This window comes from Pteropus alecto, unplaced genomic scaffold (assembly GCF_000325575.1).
Source record: "Pteropus alecto unplaced genomic scaffold, ASM32557v1 scaffold146, whole genome shotgun sequence".
Taxonomy (NCBI): domain Eukaryota; kingdom Metazoa; phylum Chordata; class Mammalia; order Chiroptera; family Pteropodidae; genus Pteropus; species Pteropus alecto.
The window spans coordinates 30597570-30623785 of NW_006442107.1; the positions used below are offsets into that span (position 1 = coordinate 30597570).

The following is a 26216-nucleotide window of genomic DNA, read 5'->3' on the forward strand; positions in this document are numbered from 1 at the left end:
AGATAACAGAATAAATTCTGGACAGAGAACAGCCATTGGCAGTTGTTGGCATAGATCAATGGCTTCTGGAGTTGCTATGAAGAATCATGGAAAATATGATAAAGAGATCAGATCCGAATTTATATAATTTGACTTGTGCTAGTTATACTTGCTGTGTATAAGTGAGATGACTATTTTATTGTCATATAAAATTGAAAGTAAAAGGAGGTGCTTGTAACAATCATGCGTAGACAGCAGGTATAAACCAGGGTCGTTCTAATCAAACCAGGAACGGTCACTCTCTTTCTGAGTCCAAATACTATAAAACATATTTCGTGTTTTCTAAAACGAATATCATCTATCATTCTTGGACAACATTTGAGCAGTTTCTTTGTATTATCAATAAACATCAAAAATATCAGTTAAATTAGTTTATTTCTCAACTTATGGTTACTATCTAAGTCACAAAAGAATTGTAGCATTTTGGTCATAAGTCACTGCTAATTTTACTTTCAGCTTCACCAGTATTGAAATAATCAACACTTCATTTTGGAAGAAGCAAGTCAATGGTGAGGGCAAGATTTCTAGAGCAGATTGCTGAGACTGGAATCCTGGCTCTTCTACTAATTGTGGGAGCTTGGGCAAGTTATTTAGCCTCCCAGTGGCTCAGCTTCCTCACAGGGAATAATAGTAGTATCTATCTCACAGACTTATTATGAAAATTAAAAGCATCAGTATAAGTAAAGTCTTTAGAACGACTGCTGCATAGTGAGATCAGTGTAAAAATTAACTATAATAGTTCACCTTATCCTCAGGGGATGTGTTCCAAGAGCCTCGGTGGATGCCTGAAACCTCGGATAGTACTAGACCCTATATATACTATGTTTTCTCCTATATGTACATGCCAGTGATAAAGTCGAACTTATAAATTAGGGTGGTGAGAGATTTCATCATTCTACTCAGAGTAATGTAAAATTTAAAGCTTATAAGTTGTTTATTTCTGGAATTTTCCATTTAAGTTTTTTGGACCGTGGTTGACTGCAGGTAACAAACTGCAGAAAGTGAACTGTGGGTAAAGGGGACTACTTACTGTATTCTTCTTATATTTTTATGAAGCACTGTTCATTTTTTTGCATAGTCTTTTGACTCAGCATTTCCTGCCCTCCTTTCCTTCCCACTGTCCCTGCTTCACCTCCACCACCTTAAAGTGTTGAAAACCTAAGATGAGTGATGAAAACTCTCATAGAAATAACCTAGCATAAAATATTCTTTCTGACCCTTTGCCGAGAAGATGGCCTGTTTAATAATTAACAGAAATGGGAAATAGTAGTATTTTTTGGAAGCATGGAAACTGATTAGTGGAATAGAAGATTCTTCTTTAACATGGTGACGTTTGGGAACCAGGTGAAAACCCAGTTAAATATTCTGGAGAGATATACGGGGGAGAATTACAGTGGGGCAGAGCAGAATTGAAAAGACAGAAAGGGAAACCAATGAAGTAAAACCTAGAGAAGTGAAATGTCTCTATAAATAGATAGGTCAGTGGCAGAGAAAAATGAGAATAGAAACTTGGCAAGCATTACATATTGGAAAGAGAATATTAGGAATAATATTGATGTTAATACAAAGCTTGAATTTACAGTTATTATGATGTGACCATCCTAGAGAATTTAAATTCATACATATTTGGTAAAGGAACATTTAAGTGGTGGTCAACATATATAAAGAAGAGTTCATAAGCTTGAATTAAGAATTAGCAATGAAAAAAGATTAAACAATGAAAAGAGTATATGAAAATTTCCAAAAAATCGTCTTTCCAAAGATAATGTGACATCTTTGTGTCATCAGAGACTTGGGCACAGACTAAATAAATATTCAATGTTTTTAGCAACTTTGGTAAATTCCTTAAAACCTGGTATCAAGGGTATTTCTAGAGTTCAGTAGAATAAAGCACTGAACACAGAGTTAGTTGTTCACCACACACAAGCAGGGCTAGCCAGCAGGCTCTCACACTGTACTACCCCAGAAAAAAATTAATGAGCTCTGCCACTTGGATTACTTGTCAAGTCAAAAGACTTAGAAGGTGGTTTCCCCAGAATTAGGCCTCAGCAGTTCATCATGGAGCTATAAAATTTTGACTTTGAGGACCAATTTCCAAGTACCTGTGCATCCTTTCCTTGTTCTGTGTTGAAGAACTATTTCCCAAGCCCATTGGGGAAGGGGTTGGGGAAAAAAACGGAGCTTATGAACTCATGTATAACATGTCACTGCATGGAATTGTACGTTTGCTAGAAATATTTGGAAGATTCAAAGTAAGGAATTCCTGTGGCAAACACACTATAATTACATCAGAAGTGAAGCGGAGAGGGACTTAAAATTCATACAGCATAAGATTGCTCTTTTCTTTTTTGGTTTAGGGCGTAGATTCTGCTGTTGAGTCTGTTGCTTGCTTGCCTTTTAATATATATAGCACCAGAAAAGAAGGGATAGGAAAGGAAAGGAAAATTAGCCAACTTTCCTTCTAGTTGATTGGTCCAGTTAAAGATTTGTAGGAATGAGGTTTTATGGTATGTGTTAATTTTTTTGTCTATATTTGTCCACTTGTTACCTTAGATAATGAGAGTTGTAGTTTTTAATTAGAGAAGATCAAAGGTAAATAGGAAATAATTATTTATAGTAAGAGTCAGGTAAGGACATAGGACTGTTTTAGATTTGTTCTAAAATAATATAAATTTGTTGCTTTATTAAATGAATTTTTATTAATGAGATTTTTTTATTCTATTGATTGCTCATTTGACTCTATATAATGTAAGTCTGAATAAAATACTGGTAAAATCAATTAAAATTTAGTACTTAGCAAGCATGGAGTAGGCTTTGACTTTTAAATGTTTACTCCGTTTTCTTCTAATCTTCATTTCACCACTGATGCCTTATATATATTTTGAAGGGAAGCAAATTCAGATATCTTGATAGATGGGGATTTAGTTCTTACTCTAATCCTTTTAGACACAATTACTCAAGTTTCAGAAAGTTTTATTAAAGAGTTGTGAGGCAAATTTGGAACAAATCGGATTTTTCAAAAAGTAAAGCTTAGAAACCAATAAGGAAATTATAGTTCTCATTTAGAACATCCTATCAGTGATTATTAAAAGTTTGGGTATAGACTATTATTTTTTTAACCTTTCTGGACTCTCTCTATATATATATTAAAATAAAGATGTAATGACATTAAAATGTTACTAATTTTTACCCAATTATCCTGCATAAAGTATGGTTGGTTAATTTAAAATATATATATTTCTAGCTTGAGCTCTGCACCTAACATGTTTAAGAATCTTAAATAAGCCAGAGATGCTTATGAACATTGGTCTTAAATGAGGAAAGGAACTGAAATCTGTAACTCATGTATGACAGGAAATATATATGGAAATTTTAAGAGCAGTGAAGAAAAGTAAAAAGTAGCTAAAACCTGAGTACTCTCACAGAATCCTATCTGACCTTGGAAAAAAATTAAATATATAACAAACTAGGCTCTCACATCTAGCTACAGAATTCCCCAGCTAAAAAATAATCCAACTTTAAATTTCACCCAGAAGTTTTTGCTTCTCACTCCATTTAAAGGCTTTGGTGTCCTGCAGTCAAAATTTTGGTCATAGGTAGTTGATTCTTTCTCAAAAGAGCATTCATTAAGAATATAACGTTTGGTTCAACAAGAAGGCTATGCTAATTGTCGACTCTTTTCTAGGAGAGGGATGTCAAAATATAATCAAAGTATATCCTAACTATGCACACCTATGTAAGTTTAAACTAACCAACCAACCAAACTACCTGTTTTGGAGAACTGTAGTGAATAGATAAGTTTTTTGCCCCTTTATAAATATTTGGCAGCTTTAAGTTTGATGGCTATAAATTTGCAAATATGATTGTTTTCATCTTCTAAGTAAAAATTTTTTAGTTTTTTGATACTGTGATTGAAAGCAAAAATGGTATAATTCGTAGGAGAACTATGAGGGCCAAGATCCTCTTATCCTAAAAGTAAGACTAATCCCTTATTCTTAGGTCCAGTTGAGAAACATTCACAGTTCAGCAAGTGCCATGTACAGTTATATAGTATAATGAACATAGAGTAAAATATTGAAAGTTGAATATACAATTTCTATGTAATTGTTTTAGAAAAGAATTTTTAAAATCTATACAAAAGTCTAATTTTTACTGACATTTTTATTGTTTTTACAGCACATTCAAAACACTTTCTAAAGCCACTTGCAGTTACTTAGCAATATAAAATATTTATAACTAGTAAAAGGGATTCATTTGATAAAGCAGTAATTAAAGTTAATCTTAAATTTATTATCTAAAGCTTATCTCAGTTTACTTTGTGCTACTGCGATAGAACTTTCCCTTTAAAACCTCTCTCACTATTACTATTACTTTACATTCTAATTTTTAATTCATATGAAGGGATTTGTTACAGTTAGTCTGGATCAGTGACTCAATCTCTTCAAAAGGATATAACACTGAAATGGTCCTTTTCCTTCCCTGGATTCATTTTGCATCACTGATTTTACCTGGGTATATAATTCAGAATACAATGTGTAGGTACTATTTATTGATTTCAGAGGTTCTTAGTATACAGCAAAATGAATTCATGAGATTATACTATATCTTTCTGTCTGTAACAAACTTTCCTCCCTCCCCCGAGTGAAATTACAGACTTTAAAATGCATGTAGACATACGATCCCATTCATGTACCATACGAAAGTAGGCAAAATTAATCTATGGTATCAGAGCTCAAGATATTGGTGCCCTTGGGGAGGGAGTAGGAACAGTTTAGACTGGAAGGAATGTGTGGCCATGACCAAGTTATATTATCTCATGAAGGCTTAGCTTCCTCATCTGTACAAAGGCATATGATAAAGTATATAGAGTCTTTGGCATACTGTGGTGTATAGTAAGGGTTTAATAACCAGTAGGCAAGTAATTGTCAAGAAATATTATATAACTGATCTATATCACTACATCTGGTTGGCCCTGTCTTGGCTATTTTGTTCTATTGAAACTTTAAATAAAGACAGTTTCTTCTTAAGAATTTTAGGATGTGGATAAAAACTAATTCTGCATAATTTAATTTGTACATGGAAAAAGTCTCCATAGAAATAAAAGAATAAGACTGAATAATTTCAATGAAATAAAGGGCAAAGAGCTCAATTACTGAATTTTTTGATGTTAGAAGAAAAAAGTGCAAGTTGACACATTTTCGAGAATTTTACAGGTACTTCCTGCAATCAGGGTTTCATTAACACTGGCATACATGTTCAGATTCCAGGATGCCAATGAAAGTTAGGCTAGGTTTGTTCAGAATTATAATTTTAAATCTAGAGAAGCTTTTAATTCATTTAATTTTTTGATATATATTTACTAAGTACTTAGTGTATGCCAGCCAACCGGGACATGAAGACAATAAAGAGTTCTCTGTCTAGTGGAAGACACAAATGAGAACAAATACATGCAGTGAGGGAGACAGGTGCTAGAATGGAAATATGTTCAAGACCGAAGGCACATTACTACCTGGGGAGACACATGAGCTTTATAGAGGTAGTGGTGTGTAGGCTGGGTTCTGAAAGAGAAACACCTGAAATAAATATAGCTCTACTTAGAAATAAAACCATTATTTCAGACAAATTTTTTGGCACATGTCATAAAACTTTTTTAAGTATAGGATCATCATTAAAAATGACTGTCAAAAAATGAACACAGCCATAATCCAAGTACACTTTTCTAACTGTAGAGTTCATTTTTATTTTATCCTTGGTATAACTTTATTTTATTAACTACATTTATTTTGAATCTAAGTAATTCAATTCAACATTTATTGAACACTTATTTGTGCCAGTCACTGTTCTAGACTGGCACAGAGTTAAATTTCTTGCTCTCCAGTTGCTCTCTCATAGGGAGACCCATATGGAAATAGGTCTTTTAGAAAATAGGTGTTAGCTGTTTAACTGAGTAGTGAAGGAGCCTGGTAAGATTTCTTGGAGGTAGTAATATTTGGGTAGGGTTTTGAAAGCTAAATAGAATTTGGGATTTTTAAAGAAAGCAAAATAATAAGAACTGAGCATTAACTTTTAAATCTAGTGTTTATGGAGGACTTTCTGTGTATAATACCAAATGCAATTACTAAGTACATGGATTGACCTACTTCTGTGTACTGCAGCATGTGACAGAGGACATGAATATTTAGGTCTATTTTGTAATTATAAAGAAGCTACAAAAGGCATAATTTATTAATATTATCTTTATCATCTTAATCTTTTTATATCCAGATTAATAAAATAACAGTCTGGAAAAGAGAAGATCTCTTTAATTTCCTGAGGGCCTGGGAGGTGGTAACATCTCTGTTCAAAGCATTGCTACATTGAATTTTGTTAAGAACTGGTCTGGGCATAGAAAATTTTGTATTCTCATTAGAAATGTAAGATTAGAAAGCCACAACAAATAGTATACTTTTTCTGTTTTTTAAAAAAAGATATTCAACTTAGGTGAAATGCAGAGTCAAGCAAAGTTTCAGGCAAAGAGGAGGCTTAACAATATATACTTGCCATGTCTATGAAAGAAAGGCTAATATCTTTTCATTTCCAATAAAACAGATAACTTCCTTTACTTTCCATAAATATTGGTGCAGTACAGGAATTGAAATTCCAGTTTAAATTACATGAAAAGTTAGTAGCTTCTAGAAAAGGAACAGTTATATTTTTTTATTACCTCATCTCCATCATTTGTACATCAGCTCTTTTATTATTTTCCTAGTATGTATCACCATGTATTTCTATATACAGACACACAAAATTGAAATAATGATCTCTAATAAGTTAATGGCTTAGAGTCCACCAATCAACAAATCTTTATCAAAAACCTACTAAGTAACAGGCCTTCTTGGTACTGAGGATACGGTAGTGTAGAAAACAAAACAATAATTTCTGCCCTTGTGAAGCTTATATTCTAAGGTGTAGAAAATAAGTGAAATAAATAAGTTAAGCTTTTAATTAGTATATAGTGTATTGTGATAAATGCTGTGGGGAAAAATTAAAGAGGGACAAAGGAATAAGCAGTGCCAGAGAACTAGATGAGGGGTTGTTCAGTTTAAAATGGGTGAGATGGAGGGATTCACCAGGGAAAGAATATTTGAACTTAGACCTGAAAAGACCTAATCTTCTGGAGAGAACAGCAAGTGCAGAGGCCCTGGGCTGTCTGTTGTTTCAAGGAACAGCAAGAAGACCAATGTTACTTGGGTGGAGAAAATAAAGGGATAGTAGGAGATGATGTGGGAGAGGTAATAACAGGTCAGATAACATTGAGCCTAGTAAACCATTTTAAGAACTTCTATTTACAGTCCTTTAGGCTAGATAGTCATCTATTTATTAAACTATATTGAACATTTATTTTGTTTCAGGGATTATATGAAGTGCCAGGGAGACAATGAGCTTGTAATACTTGCCTTCAAGTGTAATACTTGCTTTCAAGTAGTTTATGTTGAAGCAGGGTTTCCTTAATAATAATGTATATAAGGATATATATAGTACATTTAAATGCCAGGCATTACCCTAAGGGCTTATATATGTTTTAACTCCTTTAGTATTCACAGCATTACTGTGATATAGGTACTATTACCCATGGCTGTGGAAACTGAGGCCACAGCAAGGTCAAGTAGCTTGCCCAAGTTCAGTCATCAGCAGCACAGGCTTCAAGCCCAAGAAGCTCAGCCCTTGACCACAATACATACATTCTGGCCTCTCATAGGCATCAGACTGCAAATTCTAATTCTTAGAAAATCTTTTACAAAGATTCCTCTCTGTGGTGGGCAAACCCTGAAGGACAGTGTGAGTGTGGCATGAACTTAAGAGCCTGAAGGATCTTAGGTGGAACTCTGACCTCCTCTTGTATTTATTCAGGCAACTTACATCACTAATGTCTTTACCCCCAGTTTTTCTAATCCTTAGAAATGGAGAGAATGACACCTTATAGGTACGTTGCCAAGATTTAATTATAGTTGACCCTTGAACAGCATGGGTTTGAACTTCGTGGGTCCACTTCTACACGTATTTGTTTCAATAAATACAGTAAATGTATTTTCCTTATGATTTTTCTTAATATTCTCTTTTCTCTAGCTTACTGTATTTTAAGAATATAGTATATAATACATATAACATATAAAATATGTGTTTATCGGCTGTTTATGTTATCGGTAAGTCTTCTGGTCAACAGTAGGCTATTAGTAGTTAAGTTTTTGGGAAGTTAAAAGTTATGCATAGAATTTCAACTGTGCTGGAGGTTGACGCCTCTTACCCCTGCGTTGTTCAAGGGCCAACTGTAGATGAAATGGGAGCAACATATAGCACCATGTTTGGCCCAACCCCGAGACTCAATAAATATTTCATTTTTTTCCCCTTCTCATTCCGCAAGTCATATAAACATCACCCAGTGATTACATCTGCCTTGCAGGTCTTCTATTTAGAGAGAATACTTGAGCAAATATGATTGTTCTTGTCTTATAGGTTTATAGGACAAGTTTCTGTAAATAGATATAACATTCTTTTTTCATTCCAACGTGTGGGGGTTAGTTAAGTGTTGTGTTTAGAGCTGAATTGATTTTTTTCCTTCTGGGTCAGTGGAAGCCAGGCATATCTGCTATGTACAGCTCTACCCTGCTTACTTTTCAATATAACACCTTCTCACACACTGTTACTATGCTGTTTGCAAATGCTCTTATAGCATTGGGAGTGTACTGCTGTATTATTGAAAAGGCTTTTCGTCCTGGCAAGTTGACCCACTACTGAAAAGCTCACTGAAGAATCATATTATTGTTTCCTCATGCTGTATTTTTTCTGATTCAGCTTATACCCATAGAGACAAAAAAATAAATGTCATTCCCAGAAGTAGATGGCTTGTGAAAATGTAAATTCCTGCATTGTGAAAGCAGAGGTAGTAACTGGCACTGAAACATTACTCTTCAGTTTGTACAGCATCAGAGCCTAGCTGTGTAATCCTGGGTGAATTACTTAACCTTGTACCTCATACAGCATCAGAGGCCTAGCTATGCAATCCTGGGCAAATTACTTGATCTCTCTGTGCCTCCGTTTCTTTCTCTGTAAAATGATGGTAGTAATAGTACAAGCTCATAGAGTGATGAGATTAGTTAGTATATGTAAAGCACGTAGAACACTAATCAGCATGTAGTAAATTACCTAAGTGTTTTATTATCATTATTTTAAGCCTGCCATGGCATCTTGATTGTTCATGTCTCCCTATTAAAGTCTAGACAATGGTTTGACTTCCTAATGTTAGAAACATAAACACTTCAGAAAAGTAAAAATCACTTTTTATTAATGTTCACTAATGATCAAAATTAAAGACATAAACTCTTAGGTAAGGCAAATAGCTTTATTTGACTTATAAATAAAGAATCCCATTTTGATTTTGTTATTTTTTTTTTGGTGAATGTGTATATGATTAAATAATAAAGGCTTCAGTCACTTTGTTTCCTGTAGACAAATTACCAAAGGCTGTTGTTTATAACTAAAGCCCATTAGCTGTTGAAAAGGGGCAATAAAATCAAGCTTTAGCAGAAGTACAGCATAAAAGCAACATTCATCCTGTGACTTAATGCCCTCGCTATGTAGTTGAGTTAATAATCATTGGCACATAACCACTAATAGTCAAAGCTCAATGTTCACAACTTATTGTAAACAAGAACTATTTTCTATCCTGGATTCAGAGCACATTTCCTCCTCACAATCATTTTACTTCTTTTGTTCCCAGTAATCATTTTGGGACCGTATGTGTTGTCAAAGAAGCTATAGTTTCATTTCCAGACTTATTCCAAAAAAGAGATGGGTTGAGAGCTTAACATATATTAAAACTTGTTTTAAAACTTGCTTGTAATTAAAAGTATTAGCTAATGATAATTTTTCCCTAATTATGCAAGTACTATTACTTTAGTAACACCCATTTGACCTTCATTTCTGCCCCTTGCTGTATCTGTTACTATGAGGTATCTTCTAGGTTTAAAGGCTTTTGAAAATGAAAATCGCATTTTCCAGCAGAAAGAAGCTACGGTTAACACTGATGAGGTTGATTTTCTTTGCCTATTAATGAATTATTGTCATATGGAAAGTATAATGAAATTTTCAGTCAGTGTTTAAAATATTGTTAAAAGAAGCACTATTACAGAAGACAAAATACAGAAGCAGTAAGTTTTGAGAAATACCTAATATTTCTTTTCATCTTTGTCTCAGACATTAAACTTGAAGTATGTCTAGAAATGGCACTAGAATTTTTTTTACTTCAGAAACTTTCTGTTTGATAAACAACCAACATTGTACAAATTTCACCTTCCAAAAGAGTCCTTAATAATTTTGTTTAATAAGATAACTTGCTACCTCCCTCTCTTGCTCCCCCCATCTGATCTACTTTAACCTTACTCATCCTTTCTCATTTTAATGACACTTATTATCTTCTTAAATGCTACATAATTTACTTATTTATTGTCTTTATTGTCTCTGTCACTAGACGTAAACTTCATAAGTGTAAGGGTCTTTATGTTGTTCTCTGATGAGTATCAAATGCCAAGACTTGTGTCTGGCATATAGTAAAGTACTCAATAAATATTTGTTTGATGAGTGAAAATTGTGACTAAGTTTTATCTTTGCATCAAATCAAGTCATTTTTACTGTACGTTAAAAGGGACTATATTATACGTACACAATGTTGGAAGACGCAATGGGAATTATTTTCATTAAGATTTCTATGTTTCCTCTTAGTATGCTTTATACAAATAAGATTTGAGGAGACAATAATAAAATTCTGATTAAAATTATCTTTAATGGCTTCCCATCTTTTAAGGATAAGGACTGAAATTCTTCATGTAGCTGCAAGGCCACGTCTACCTTTCCAGCGCTGTCTGTGCTCTGCCCTTTTTTCATGCTGCTCACATGCCCTACACCCTCCTGCACTAATTGTCCTGCCTGTAATGTTCTTCTGGCCATTGACCTTACCACCCTCCTCACCTAGCTAAATCTTACTCACCTGTCAAATCTCAGCTCAAAAAGCTTTTCATCAGGGAAGCTATCGCTCATGGCATTTATCTCAAGTTTGTAATTGTAGTTATATGATTGGTCTCCCCTTCAGACAGAAATCTTGATGAGAGCCTTCTGAGAATATGTCTGTCTTTGCTCCTCATTGTACTTCTTGTCTCCAATACAGGGCCAGGTACCTGATGTTCTCAAAACCTTTTGTTGAATGAAATATTTCTTATATGTCAGCACTAGCCTAAGTCAGAATGAAGCATGCTGTGTGCTGGCATAGATTCTGCTCACATCTCTCCCTCTAGTTTCTTCGTCCTCTTAGCCTCTCTTTGCTCCCCTGCCATCACTACCCCATCATGTAAAGCTTACTGAAAAATTACCTACGTTATCAATTATATAGCTGTGATTACCATTAATAAGAATAGGGAGAGCAAGAAAATATGGAAATCAAGTAGTTTGATATTTCTGAAGAAAGGCACTTTATAAAGAAAAGACGTGTTGTTTTGTATTTAATAGTATGGGTGGTAGACTCATAGGGCAAGACAAGTACAGTATCCTGATATTGAGGTAAAAACCTCCATAATATGCAGTTACCTACAAGGATGAAGTCCATCACTCAAGTACCACAGCCTACAGTCGTTGCCACTACAGGATGAATTCTTATTTGCATAAAGACATCCTGCTTATGTATTAAAATTGTTGGAATGGTGACTGGTTCAACAGGATCAATAGCATTAATATCTTTCACCATTTATATTCTTAAAATACCCATTGTGTAGAAAGCTAAATTAGAATTAATGGATGTAATCTATTTTGGCTTTACTATTTGTCGAATGTTCTATGAAATGAGGTTTTTGTTGTTGTTGTTGTTGTGTTTTTTCATTTTTCAGAGACTCTATCATGTACACTGTGTATGTTGTATATGTTAAGGAATAGATAATGAGGAGTCACTTAGCTAAGAGTAACTAACTCTTGGCCAGGATTTGAATCTCAACATGGCTTTATATTTTTCTCTGCTTTTTTGAGTATGTGGAAACTTTTATGCCTGAGAGTGCAGAAAATAAAGGTAAAAAGGAAGTAAAGTTCCTAGCTAGAAAATATTTTGGATAAATTAAGAGCTAGAGAATCAAATTCTATGTTAGTGTATATGTATGTAATGTTAACAAGTCCACTATGAATTTTTTTAATGAACAAAATGATGCTTAATTTTTTCAGTAACTTTTTCATTAAATGAAAAAGAAAAAGTGAGTGAAACTTAAAAAAGCAGTTAATTTGTGATATGATAAGAAGTGTAAGTTGTAAGATAGCCATCAGCCTATAAAAACATTTTTGTATTGATCAGTTTGGATATTCAGGTAGATCTCTAGAATATATCTGAGAAAGAATCTACTATGTAATTCACTTCATAATCGCCCATTGCTTTATCTACCAAGAAGGAAAAGATGTAAATCTAATACTGATTATTTTTAGTCACAAAGTGGATTTGACTCACTTCAATAGAAATGTTTACAACTTTGCTAAGGGAAAATTGAAAATAATAGTAAGACTTCCACCATATATACAGATATGATAAGGAAGTGGTAATCTTTGTCCTCAAACTGTTCCTAATCACCATGAGAATAGCTCAAGACAATAAACCGTATGTCTTAAGAGAGGCCCAAACTGCTGTGAGAGTTCAAAGGAATATGTCTTCTCTCCTTGCTACAATCAAGGAAGGCCTCAGCCAAGGTCTAAGCTATCCCTGACATTATTGCAGTACAAGGCCATCTTTAGGAGCTTAAAGGCTCCACTCTGAGGCTGCATTCACTTTCTGACCAATTGGATATGAATGATATGCTAGCCCAGAGAACAAGCTAAGACCCTTAGATTCTGTTTCTAAGCCTGCCTTGAGATTCAAAGCAATTATAACTTCTTGTAAGGTCATTTTGCATCCGATCTCATCAGTTTTTCTGTATTATCTACAGGGCTAATCAAAGAATTCCTTTTAAGGACGTCATTCCATAGTGTAGTGGTTAGCACATCTGCTTTACATGCAGAAGGTCCTGGGTTCATGCCCCAGTGGAGCCATGGTCTATGGTCCATGGTCTATGGCCATGCCACCCTGAACAAACCCAATGTCTGATCTCAGAAGCTAAGCAGGGTTGGGCCTGGTTAGTACTTGGATGAGAGACTACCTAGGAAGACCAGGTGCTGTAGGCATAAATAATAATAATAATAAAAAATTCACTTTAATAGAATATCTATGCCTAATCAGTTGAAGTCTGCAAGCAATTGTTTGACCCATTAAATGTTATATTCCAACCTAGGTACTAAAAAACTGGCAAAATTAGAAATTATAGGCAGTCGCTGTATACCAACCATTTTATTGCATTGCCTTAGATAGTATAACAATGCATTTAACCAGGAAGGCCTATACTATTGAGTGTAAATCAGATTACCAATGCAAATTTAAGTCTTTATCTCTGAGAGAGGACTTATAATGACATAAGAAAAAATATGACTTAATAGTTAGTAATTATTGCTATAGACTTCAGCTGTCAAACACAAGAAGTCATCAGCTAGTACTGGATAATATTTGTTAATGTTTTGTTGAAGATTTCTGCATTCATGTGCATGAACAGTATGTTTTTGTTGTTTGCATGATTTTCATTTCAGGGTGATTTTGATTTCTTACAACGAATGGATTGGGAGTTCCCTCTACCTTCGTTTTCTGTGTAGGTTAAGAACTTTTTCATTCTTAAATGTTTGATAGCATATCAAGGAGACCTTTTTTTGCTTTGTTTTGTTTTGTTTTGCAATACTTTTATTTAAAGGCTTTGTCAAAAATACAGCCTTTCCTGAAGTACTTTGAGAAAGGAAAGGCAGAGAGAAGGGGCATGGAAGAAAAGCTCACTTGTCTGCTCCACTAGCACACGTTCAGGACGAATATTTCTTTGTGGCAGAGTTTTAAATTATGAATTCAGTTTCTTCAATAAACATGGGCAGATTTGTTTCTTCTGCTGTCAGTTTTGTAGTTTACATCTTTCAAGGGATTTGTCTATTTCATGTGAGTATTCATTGAATTTCTTGGCATTAGATTGTTTATAACATTCCATTATTCATTTACTATTTGTAAGATATTTAGGGACAATCATCTTTTTCCTTCTTGATACTGGTAATTTTTGTCTTCTCTCTTCTTAATCAATAGTTACAAATTTATCAACTTTACTCATCTTTCAAAACTCAGCTTAAAAAAAACATTTTCTCTGATTTTCACATGGTTACTCTTTCTTTCATTGTTTTTTATTCTTAATTATTTTTTAAAATTTAATTTGAGCTTTTTATTAGCTTACTAAAATGGAAGGTTAGGCATTAATTATTGACCTCTCTTCTATTTTAGTATAAGCATTTAATGCTATAAAATTGCCTCTAAGGATTGCTTTAGCAGCATCCTACAAATATTGATATGTTGTAGTTTTCTTATTCAGTTAAAAATATTTTCTAATGTTCCTTAGGATTTCTTCTTTCATCTCTGACTTATTTAAAAGCATGTTACAGTTTTGAGTGACTCAGTAGGACCAAAGTTGGGAGAGATAGAGAGGTAGAGCAAAGAAACTTTGAAGGAGCAGCCATTGATATAGATAGAAACCCAAGAAAGGATGGTGTCCTGGAAACCATGAGAAGAAACTTTTTCAAGATGGAGAGAGCTCCTAATACTTCAAATCTAGGATATAGAAACAACCAGTTATAACTCGTGATCAAAAGCCAGAGCAATCAAATAGGAATCATAGTGAAGATGAAAGAAGGGAAGATAGAAAATAGACAGAGAAGGAGAAAAATAAGAGGACAAGGAAAAGGATATAGAAGAGAAATTGGAAGAGGAACAAGAGAAGGAGGAGGAGAAAAAAATAAAAATGGAAATGAGAAAATATCCAGAGAAAAGATTAGTCAGTAAACCCCTCATGGACACTCTCTGGGTAGTGTTTAAGTTAAATGAATGGTCCACAAAAGGAACTAGTCTATTGCTTGCGTTTGAATTTAACATGACAGAAAGATAGATTAATCAGTGGTTTTTTAAGAAGAGGAAGGAATTCAATAAAGGAATGTGTACATGGAAATATAAGAAAAAGCACAAGACAACCTCACATGATTGAAAGCAATTAGGAAAAGAACATCAATATTTTTAATAGCACTAGGCTGTATATAGAATTTTTATGTATTATTTATGTATATTTATATATGAATATTTACGTATTACCTCACTTGGTCCTCACTGTAAACCATAAATGAAGAAACTGAGTTTCTGGAAAGTTATGTGATTTTATCAACAAGTACCAGTTCCTAAATGTGTAAGCCTGAAATTATACTTTCATCTCTCAACTACAAATGCTGTCTGTTTTCATTTATAACCAAGGAAGTATTCTAGGCTATATCAATTTGTGTTTCATATGTAATGTTTATAAACTCCTAATTTCCTCTATAAAAACTCTAATGTGAAAATATTTCAAAAAAAGTGTGTGAATTTCCAATACTTGTGAGTTTTTGATATCTTTTTCTTATTTCTAAATGAATTTTGTTGTGATCAAAGAACATACTTTGTATGAGTTAAATCTTTTAAAATGTATTGAGATGTATTTTACGGCCATGCATATGATTTATCATGGTGATGTTCCCTGTGTACTTAAAAGGAATGTGTATTCTGCTCTTTTGGGTATTCTGCATGTATTCCCTTAAGTTAATTTGGTTGATGCTGTTTTTAAGTCTTCTGTGTTCTTCTTGATTATCTGTCTACTTGTTCTGTCTATTACTGAGAGAGAAGTATTGACATCTCCAGCTATCACTGTGATTTGTCTTTTTCTCTTTTCAGTTCTGAGAGTTTTTACTTCAAATATTTTGAAGCCTTGTGGTTCAGTATATACACATGTAGGGTTATTAGGTTCTCTTTATGAAATTAGCCTTTTATCATTAAGAAATATAACTTTTTGTCTTCGGTCAGATCCCTTCTTCTAAAGTTGTGGCAGCTGTAGAGTTGTGCTATTCAGACTTCTTTTCCAAAAAGTTGTAAACTTAACTCATATCTTCTGCTGCCACACTTTTGGAATCTGCCACATAACCGCATTGTGGCTACACTCTCAGCAGAATGCTGCCAGCCCACTGAGCACAATGTGAAACTAGAACTGGGCCATTTCTGCGCAATGCCATGTCTTCTAAGGGACAGTATCTTATGGGGACTGCCCATCATCCTGGCTGAAACTTTCTTAGACCTGCACTGCAGTCTAAGGCTTTTCCAACCCAAATCTTTCTCCTACTCTCTTTTCACAAGTGTCAGATCTGCATTCATGTCTGAAGGCCTTTCCCTGCCCAATCCTGGTTCCTCTCACCTTTACCTTTCCAAGTATTTCCTCTGATAAATCTCCTGAACCTCTGATTCAGTTCTTGACATCTACTTGCCCCAGGACCCAAACTGACACAGAATTCTGCTTTGTCTGAATTAATATCGCCATGCAAGCTTTCCCATGATTTATGTTTACATGATAAACTTAGTCTATCCTTTTATTTTACTTTTACTCTGTGTCTTTATAATGAAAGTAGGCAGCACATAGTCTACTATTTTGTTATATGTTTTCTGTTTATCCCATCTGTTTTCCTCCCCTTTTCTTTCTCTTTCCTGGCCTTCTTTTGGATTACTTAAGTAATTAACGTATTTTTTTTTTTTTAGTATTCCATTTTCTCTCCACTCATGTTATTTATTATTAATAATCTTATATTAATAACTTTGTTGATTATTTTTAGTGGTCACTCCAGAATTTACAATATGCCACTTTATCCTTTATCTTATCACATCCCACCTTCAAATAATATTATGTCAATCCATGTATAACATAAGAACCTATGATTTTATGTTTTTACTTTATCCTTCCTGTCCTTTATGCTATTGTTGTCATACATTTTATTTATTACATGTGTCAAAAACCTTATAATCCATTGTTATTATTTTTGTTTTAACAGTCAATTTTATTTTAAAAATAAACAAATAAGGAAATACTTTCTTTTGTATGTGTCCACATATTTACAAATTCCTACACTTAATCTTTCGTGTAGTTCCAAGTTTCCATCTGGTATTATTTTCTTTTTTCTTAAAAAACTTACTCTAACATTTTTTGTAGTACAAATCTGCTGGCCACAAATTCTCTGTGCTTTTGTTTGTCTAAGATAGTATTTATTTAGAGTTTGCTTTTGAAGGATATTTTTACTGGATGTAGAATTCTAGTTAACCTTTTTTTCCTCTTTCAGTACTTGAAAGATGTCATTCTGCTGCCTTATTTTTGCTTATGTTATTTCTAATGAAAAGCTTGCAGTCATTCTTACTGTTTTCAACTGTACATAATATGTCTGGTTTTTCCCACTATGCTGCTTTGATATTTTCTCTTTATCTCTGTTTTTCAGCAATTGCATCATGATATGCCTGGCTGTGGTTTACTTTGTTTTATCTTTGTTGGGTTTCATTGAGTTTCTTGGATCTTTGGTTTATAGTTTTCATCAAATTTGGACACATTTCAGCCATTATTTCTTTATATCATTTTCATTCCCCAGTCCTCATTCCAGGATTCCAGTAACTCTTATGTTAGAATATGTAATGTTATCCCACAGGTCACTGAGACTCTGTTCATTTCTTCAGCCTTTTTCTCCTGTTTTTCAGTTTAGGTATTTTCTTTTCTTTTTATTATTGAGATATAATTGACATTTAATTTTAATTTTATTTTTTTTTAAATTAATATATAATGGACATGTAACGTATTTTCTATATTGTTTTGTCTTTGAATTTACTGGTCTCTTCTGCAGTTAATTAATATCCTGAAACTATGTCCTTCTTACTTCATGCCCTACATTCTTGATATTAGGCTATACTTCCCCCTTGACTACACACTACCTTTGTATTGTAATTATTTTTGTACCTGTCTTACTAGTTCATGAATTGATTGAGAATAGGAACCCTGCACTTATACATCTTGCATCTTCTTCAAAGCATCTAGCAGAGCCCTTGCCCACAGCAAGTTGAAACAGAGAAAAAGAGAGAGAAATATTTCCTTTATTTCTTATTTTTGAAAAGATATAGTCCTGAACTCTTAGAATTAACTTGCTATCACAATACTTCCTTATCAATAAGATTAATCTTTCATTGTAACTTTCTTTCACTTATTTTATTCCTAACTAATCATAGTTACTACAGTCAGTGACAGGAAATTGGCTGTCTTTCTATAAAACAACAGATGGCAAAAAGGAGAAATTCATTGTTCTTTTGAGCAGTGCACATACCTAGTAATGGCAGACTTTGGTATAATGTGTTCTATGATATTTGCTGCTTTCAGTCGTGCCTATAAATTGTCTTCTCTTATGTGATTGATTTTTATGTTTTCTGTAGCGTTAGATAAATGTTTATTAAAATCAGATATATGGTCTCAAATAATGATAGAAATAGCACAAAAAAGACCTTGTAATCAGTAACGTGAAGTTACCTTTTTATTTACTAACCAGATACACAGTGATACCTTGATTAAGTCTGTCAGTAACCAAAGCAGTATAGCTAATAATCCAGGAAATGGCTGGCAGGTATGTCAGAATTCCCAGGAGAGGATGTCAGAGCTTCTGGATGGGTGTTTACTAGAGTTCTTATATTAGATGAGGAAGAAACTTGACTGTTATATGACAATTTCCACAATTCTTCCCCCTCCCTTAGTGGCAAATGTGCATGTCCCAGGAGGCATTTAAGCCGCATCTGATAACCTTGGTAGTTGAACTCACAAGCTCGGTATAGACTGGTATTTGGTAGACCAGAGGCTATATGTAAAGTGAGAAAGCCTTGCTGCTATAAGTTGTCAAAAATATATTTCAGAACTTCTTTAGAATCTTTAATTACTCAGTTAGAAATGCCTCTTGCACTGGGGAAACTGTGAGAAGGAGGGGGAGGAGGGATGTGGTGAAAAACATCTTCACAGTGTCTGAAACTTTGAACTCAGTAAAACAATAGATACTTGCTAAAGGCAGTAAATTTTGTTTTTTAGTTGACTACCACTCTGTTCTGCAGAGACTCCTTTTCATCAGGCAAAAGCTATAGAACTTCCAGGTTTTATGATTATGAAATGTTTCCTCATATTTTGGAACTAAAATGATTTCATTCAGGGTGAACACCTTTAAATCTATTTTTCCATTTTTAATACTTTTGAAAATATCTGTAGTAGTAGAGCTCTTGTTTTGTCTATTAAGTGGAGGCCAAGAAAGAGGGCAGAGAGGAAAGGAAGAGAGATGTGGACGTTCCTATTTCTTTAGCAAAGGAAGAGAAATACTTAGAAGTAGGAGGGAATTATGTTTCTCATGACCTGTTAAGATCCAGGATCTTTCTTCTCTTGGTAATTTTGTAAAATGGATAAATATCCACTGAAGTTCATTTCTTCTATACACGGAATAGATTAATGAGCATTCATCAAGGTATTGATTTTCGTATCTTGTAGCCTGAACTGGCCTGAACTGGATTCAGACAACAATGTGAAGGCTCAGAATGAAATCTGTTGTTTCAGGTCCCTGAAACTATCCTGTCTCCTGGCACGTTATGTTGTATTAAACATTAGTAGTTGGATCATAAGAACCACAAAGGACCACCCATCTTTATCTTTCTTGTCTGGGTAATGCTCTTAAAAAAATCAGTGAGTCTATCAGATCCAGCTGACACTAAGCTAGGACTTAAAAGGCACCAGAAGAGAGTTTCCATTTTTATCAGAAACAGGCCAGAGAAAGGATTTTAGGTAAATTCTAAACTAAGCTAAATTGTTTTCAGTGAATTAATTCATATTGAATATTGTACCTAATATTCAGGCTGTAAGAAGTTGTTTGCACATTAATCATTTTAATAATCTATTGAGCAGAATGATCTAACAAAATATACAGTCATATTTATCTCAAATGTTTTTGAGAGCTCCAACTTGTCTTAAAATTCTATTATATTGCATTTTCCTGGGATGTTTCTCTATAGAAAAAAGTAAGTATTCGTTATAGACTTACTATGTGTAGAGCATTGTGCTTGATTTTGTTTGAAATTATGTGTTTATTCATTTATTAAAAAAAATTTATTGCATATTTCATGTTAATATATGTCAAGAGCATGTTGATATATTACCAATGAGGTCTCTGGCCCTCCTACAACTTTGGTGGCAATGAGAAATCAGACAATACACAAACAAATGAACACATATATATCACTTTGGAGAGGATGTATTTGTAATTTTTATCAAGCTACTAATGCCTGATATTATGTAACGGCAGCTGGGAATTTGGATACCATGATCTGACTTTTATATAAGGCAAAGTGTAGGGTCTTTTATAGTTGTCATCTTACAGGATTCTCACAATGCATATGTAAAATACATGTTATTAGTCCAATTTATTCAGACAAAGAAACAGGTCCAGAGAGATTGGGTGAATTTCTTTAATTAAAGCTGGTAAATGACAGAGGTTTTTCATATTAAACCCTTACTGCTGACCATAAGTCACATGTTATTTTTTTTCTGCATTATTATTTAATATATATTGAATTAATCATCCACAAATATTTTCCTTCCTACATTTCAGGTTAAAATCTTTCAGGAGTAGAAACTTTTACCAAACCACAACAGATAGTTTTGCTTTTCACTTTTAAAGTACTTTTAAATTCTCATATCTGCTTGTAGAGAAAAAAAGGAAAGGGAAAACCTGTTTCTAAAAATTGCCCCTGCACACTGTTTTCATAAATCTCAGCCTTCTTGGGGCTTATTACACTATGTATTCTTCCTTAGGAAATGGATGAAAATTTGAGCTAGGACACAAACAGGAAGGCTCGGAGGCCGCATTTGTCCTGCAGGCACCACCTCTTTAAATAGCTACCGTGCAGTGGGAATTAGTTCTCCACTTAGACAAGGAACTCCATTGCCCTATGTTTCTCTGGCCCTGCAGGGCCGGAGACAGCCAGCGCTGTTCTATGCTGGAGGTGGAGGCAGTACTCAGTGGTGGAGTGTGGTGAATGTGGGCTGGAGGATGGCCTCCCCACCTCTGGTCCATGAGGACACATGGTCACAGAGATGTTTTGTGCTTTTCCCTTAAGAATATCACCCCTGAAGACTTTTAACCTACAAAGAGGTAAGGTTCAGAGCACTTCCTAAATTGATCATTTGGGCTACAGCCTTCTTTTTTCTTTTCTCAGTTTCGTTCTTATATTTAAAAGAGGAAAGAAGAGAGTACGTAGTTGCTACAGCTTTTTAAATAAATCAGTTTTTAAGTGAATGCATATGTGCGGCTTATAGTTTTTTTTAGTAGATTCTAGGTATATAATGTTAAATGATAGTAACTGTGATTGTTTAACCTATCAAAGAAGACTTTTATGGTGTTAATATAAATTTCTCAAGGTCTAATTAGAAGGAAAGTAGATAAGCCCATGACTAATTTGGGAAGACTAGTTAAAATGGGACCTTAATAGATGCATAAAAAGAATACCTTAGATGTCTTTTGATTCCAATTTCTGTTTTTGAGCTGGAGTCTTTACACTATCCAATTTTTCCATGTGATTATCTAATTTTAGAAACATCTACTGAGGTAGACTCTATTCCTCAAAAAACTCTTCCACTCTTTAACTCTGGTCAGGCTACCAAGCTCTTCCTCTTATTTTTAGTGCTGGGACAAAGGGCACCAACCAGAAGTGGCTGTGTTGTTGCTCTGGTCCCAGAGAAGACAGGTAAGGGTGGAAGGAGTTCTCATTCTGTGCCTGCCCTACACAGAAATATTCTGCCTGGGGATCTGTGTGGCCTGCATTTGTCCCATTTCTCCTGCTTTTTTCTTGGCCTCTTCCTACTCTTCTTTTATGTACCTTCTTCAAGAAATTGGTACCTGTGTAAGGTTATGCTCTCTAAGCCATCATTAGTCTGATTAATAGCAAGCAGAGGGTCTACTTCAAGAAACACAAATGGCATGCTCCTCCCAGAAAGGTTCCCATAGTATCAATTAACCTGTCGTGTTTAACTTTCAAAATACCATTATCCATACAGCCACTTTTGTCAATAATTTCTTATTTGTCTTTATTTTCTTTTAATTCTTGTTTGTGTTGTCTTTTAGAGGGAAGAAGGAATGTTACGAAGGGTGGTTTTGTTTAGTTGAATTTCATTTCCTTTATATTAGAATCATTTGCTTTAGAGCATTCTGGTTTCTTTTTAGTTAAGTAGCATCATCTTTATATTTTATAACTGTGTTTATAGTTTATTGTTTTTCATTTGCTTTACCAGGGTATTTTGTAATAAAAAATAAACGTCTACTTTGGCTTCATTGAGCCTTCTTTTTAAATTAGAGTGTGATAAGAAGCTTACTTTGATGAAAGACTGCTTTTTTGTATAGTGTAAGGGAGAGAGGTAAGAGAATTTTTTTCTTTTTAGTTTTTAACCTCAGATTTCAGAAAGTGGCAAGCAAAACCAAGGTCCAAGATAGGGTATAAATTTCAGCATGACGTCTAGGATGTGGCAATATGACGTGCACATTTGTTTGTGAAAATAATTTAACACTGATATACTCTGAATATAACCAAATAGGGAGAGTTTCTTTAACTTTTGTAAGTAATAAGGAATTTGCATTATATTTAGGAATTGTTTTTAAAGTTTCACATTCTACAGTTTCGTTTTGATGGCCCCTATAATTCTGTGTATAGTCACGGCCCCGCCCTCTTTGTACATGTCTCCTTGTCTACAAATTTTGTGAAGCTCTTGTTAAACTCTAACCAAGTGATTAATTGAATAGCAACTGTGCTAATCAAAGGCAAGTTTAACAAGATAAGACTTGTGTTTACATTTGAAAATATAAACAAAAGACCTTATGATCAAAGCCGAAGATAAAAATCAGATAGAAAACAAAACAACACAGCCACAATCTTTACAGATAAGGAATTCTGAAGACAACAGGCATAATAATGCAAGGCTCCATTAGCCAAGGTTCTGGCAAAAATTTTAAGAAAAAATAACAATAGATTATGAGATGATCTAAAAGGAAATCACAGCCCCTCTGCAACAAGTAGAATGACAAAGCTAAGTAACAGATTTACTGGAAGGCCTCCTACTGACCCCAGCTGAGCTGAGTGCAGGAATGTATTTCAAAGCCTATTTAAAACCCCAGAGGTGGTGTTTTGAATCAGTCTTGCTGACGTAAACACAGACCCTCTCTGGAAATTTTCCAAAAGCAGTGGGTGAAAGCAGCTCAGTCAAGATGTGCAGTATTATTACAGTAAACGTGCAGGGAAGCAGTTCACCACTGTCTTCAAAGACAGAGTAAACCAGCACTCCCTAAAGGTGTAGTGTGACCTGCTGATAAGACCTTTCACAGAGAGAAGATTGCACCAGGAACATCCACTCCCAAGTGCTTATGTAAACAGAAGGAAAGAGGGATTGAAAAACTGGAATTGTTTCTTAGTGATAGAGGAGAAGCCTGTGGATTATTTAAAGGGGAGAAAAAAACTATTGAGAGGAGTGTTTAGACAATGTAAGTGCTGATTAGATGGACATTCATTGCTAGGTGACTTTAGTGATGAGTAAATAATAGGTTTACAAAGCTTAGATACCAGACCAACCCAGGGTTTGTAAGTAAGCAGAGTAGACAAGTCTTATCTCTGTGAACTATGAAGATTAGTGTAATTCTAGATTTGTTCGCTGTATTTAATTAAATGAACATGAAAAATCAAACTTTCTTTGTGTTATTAATAGACATTAAAACTGGAGCCAGGTTTGTAAAGAGATTTTCTGCATAGCTGTAGGTCACTCTAGTTTAGATTTTCCAAGAAACCAGCCTGATTTTGTGCTTCATGAAAATCACTCTTTGGGTTATGAAAGGTATATTATCTTTTGCTTAAAAAGACAGAAGGCCAATATTTCAGTTACTTGTGTTCCAAAGTGGTATTTAACTACCTGAAACTTGAGAAATAAGTAGATGATAATAGAGATGTTTCACCTGGAGGTATTTCACTCTGTTTTTCTTCTTGCTCCAAGACTTGCAGAGCTCATTCCGCATAGTGTTTCCGTAAACTTCAAAAGAAATACTGGAGAAATGCAGGCCATAATCACATGACAGTCCTGCCCGCTGAAGACAAGAGTTTATAGGAATGCCCGAACTGGTTGATGAGGTGCCTTCCACACTGGTGTAAGACATCCACAGAAGCCGTATTACTTACTATTCAAGGCAGGGTGCTTTGTAGAAATAGAAACAAAATGGAGACAAAAAGTTCACTTCAAAAGATTTCTTTTTAAATAATAGCATATTAAACATTGTCTTTTGTTTCATTCTTTGCCAACCTCATTAGGTTTGAATCTTCTGGTATATTTTAGTTAAAAAAATACTACAGGACTTATCACTTGATCTCTCCCTGGAAATGGCAGCTCCTCCTCTTCTTCCTCCTCCCGCTCTCACTCCCTCCACCCCCAGTCCCTCCACCTCCTCTTCCTACAAAACAAAATACTATAAAGCATAATCTCTTGTTGCAAAAGGTAAATCTATAGAAATCCCTTACCAGTAAGAGGTTGCAGTCCCTTCAAAACTGCTTTCTAATCTATGAAATTCAATAAATCAGAAAGCAATATTAGACAAACTCATTTTGAACTTTTTCAAGAAGTGGTATAACTTCCAACGTACAGAAGTGTCTGAGCTGCCAGAACATCTACCACTAGAAAGCTGCAGGTCCTGATGGTAATGCCAGGGGAGAAATTAGAGAAAGCGCACAGGACTTTTAGGAACACTGTTTCATTAATTTTTGCAAAAACTCCATGCAGAAATGGCTGTCCACAGTTTATGGATGAGGTAACAGGCATGGTGGAGTTACCTGACTAGACCATGTTGATAGCTAAGCTGATAAGTGGCAGGGTAAGTATGTGAAAGTTTGTTTGACTCCAAGGCCTGGGCATTTTCTCCCATAAAATGCTGAGTGAATGACAAATTCCTTATCTGTCTGTATTTTTCATTCTAGAGGTAATAAGAAAACTCTTTGAGGTTTTGGTGGAAGTAGCTGCAGGACAGAAAACAGTTCAGGGAGGCTGTGTCTCCTCATTAATGAGGCCCCCTGTTCTCTCTTCTCAGACTATTTTTACTTCCTTTTTTGACCTACTTTTTTGAAGAAGATAGTATCTATTCCTCTTCCCTAGTAATATGTAAATCTTGTCACTTGTGCTTTTGTGTGTCTGTGGGGGGTGAGGGGCGTACTATTATAAGAAAAGAAGGGAAGGAATCACATTACCTCTTAGGAACTGTAAAGTTTGAGAAGAAATGTATTACAGAGAATTATTGTATATTCTTAAACCCTAGGTGGATTCACCAAGCATTTTCAGTAATCTGTTTGCAATTCTGTTTACTGAAGATTTGGTTTCGGGGTGGTTGCTTGAACACTTTGGATTCATAAACTGATTCATCTGTCAGAGTCCGGCTTAAATTCCACAACCCCTTTCTCCTTAAAGCACTATCTCACCATTTTCCTTACATCAGCCTCTTTTCCAAATTTTTAAAGTTACCATTATCTTTTCTTTAATATTTATGTACTCCCATATTCAGCAAGATGAGTATTCTTTTTAAAAGCATTATCTTGTCTCCGGCTAGCATGTAGGCCCCATTGGATACTGATTGCCTCTTTTACCTCAGTAACATTCCTCCCCCATAGCTAATACAGAGCTGGCTGTTAGTGTTAGTTGATTCATTGGTTCTATTATCCTCTTGTTGGTTCTATTTTTGTATCATGAGTCAACACAGATTGTTCTTCCCAAGACAGTTCTTGAAATATTTGAAGGCAGTTATCATGCTTCCTTGGAGTCTTCTAAAGTTATCCAGTGCTTTCGGCATTTCACATGTGGCACGGCTTCTTGACAGTCTCTCTTCATCCATCTTGCTCTGAATTCAGTCCTGGCTGTCACCATCCCTCCTTAATGTGATGCCCAGAGCTGAATTTCAGTTCTGCTGCATTTAAGATAATCATCTCCCCTTTTCTGTATAATATCTTTCTATGCCACTTAAGATCCAGTTAGTTTTCTTGGCATACATGTAATGCATTTGGCATGTACTGACTTTGTATTTGGGCAGAATCTCTTCATTTTTTTCATATGAACTATATTCGTGCCAGAAATCAATCATCCTAAACA

At 34.6% G+C, this 26216-nt stretch overlaps 1 protein-coding gene and 1 pseudogene across 4 annotated transcripts in view; both read left to right on the forward strand.

Annotated features, from left to right (window-relative positions):
- Window positions 1–26216, forward strand: part of ARHGAP28 (Rho GTPase activating protein 28) — a 176355-nt gene that overhangs the window by 24877 nt on the left and 125262 nt on the right. The window lies entirely within an intron of this gene.
- Window positions 13145–13260, forward strand: LOC112469448 (annotated as a pseudogene).